Raw genomic sequence first — 1,464 nt, 5'->3', positions numbered from 1 at the left:
TCCATTGAATCGGTGATGCCATCCAACCATCTCATCTTCGTCGTCCCCATTCTCCTCTTGCCCTCAATCTTTCCCAGCACCAGGGTCTTTCCAAATGAGTCAGCTTTCTGCATGAGGTGGCCAAAGTAAAGTATTGGAGTTTCAGCTTCAATATCAGTCCCTCCAATGAACACCCAGGACTGATCTCCTTTAGGATGGACTGGTTGGATCTCCTTGCAGTCCAAGGGACTCTCAAGAGTCTTCTCCAACACCACAGTTCAAAAGCATCAATTCTCCAGTACTCAGCTTCTTTATAGTCCAACTCTCACATCCATACATGACCACTGGAAAAAGCATAGCCTTGACTAGACGGACCTCTGTTGGCAAAGTAATGTCTCTGCTTTTTAATATGCTGTCTAGGTTGGTCATAACCTTTCCTTCCAAGGAGCAAGCGTCTTTTAATTTCATGGCTGCAGTCACCATCCGCAGCCACCGTTTCCATTGTTTCCCCATGAAGCGATGGGACCGGATGCCATGATCTTAGTTTTCTGAATGTTGAGATTTAAGCCAACTTTTTCACTCTCCTCTTTCACTTTCATCAAGAGGCTCTTTAGTTCCTCTTCACTTTCTGCCATAAGGGTGGTGTCATCTGCATATCAGAGGTTATTGATAGTCCTCCCGGCAATCTTGATGTCAGCTTGTGCTTCTTCCAGCCCAGTGTTTCTCATGATGTACTCTGCATAGAAGTTAAATAAGCAGGGTGACAATATACAGCCTTGACGTACTCTTTCTCCTATTTGGAACCAGTCTGTTGTTCCATGTCCGGTTCTGACTGTTGCTTCCTGACCTGAATACAGGTTTCTCAAGAGGCAGGTCAGGTGGTCTGGTATTCCCATCTCTTTCAGAATTTTCCACAATTTATAGTGATCCACACAGTCAAAGGCTTTGGCATAGTCAATAAAGCAGAAATAGATGTTTTTCTGGAAAAATAGGCCCATAGAGACAGATGAAACTCTGTACATGTGTTTAGCGGAGCTGTTATCCTTTTTTAAAGAACTTATAGAATGAGGGCAGATCTTTTGAAATTGGAGGCTGCATTGTGTAGTGGTTATTAGCATACATAAATTTGGACAGGTTATTAAGTCTGTAAGCTTTTTTAACTCATTTTTTAAAATTATAATAATAATAGTATCTAATGTTGTTGTGTATTAGAAATTGGAAAGCATTTAAAATAATGCCTAGTACATTGTGCTCAGTAATAAATGGTTATCATTGTGGCCATCATCAGTCTGGATATTTTTATCTTGATTAGTATATATTTTAGGGTTTTGTTAGATGGAAAGCTTCATTTGAATTTGAGATATCTTAAGAGGCAAATAAGACTGTAAAAGTTTTCTATGATAATGTCTCTGATTTCCGTTGAATTGATTTAAATCACACAAAAGTCACAGGGACTCAAGGGCCTTGAGGGCAGGGGTATGTTTT

The sequence above is a fragment of the Capricornis sumatraensis genome, chromosome 12, assembly GCF_032405125.1.
Source record: "Capricornis sumatraensis isolate serow.1 chromosome 12, serow.2, whole genome shotgun sequence".
Taxonomy (NCBI): Eukaryota; Metazoa; Chordata; class Mammalia; order Artiodactyla; family Bovidae; genus Capricornis; species Capricornis sumatraensis.
The sequence above is the reverse complement of the archived record's forward strand: the minus strand, read 5'-3'. Positions refer to the sequence as shown.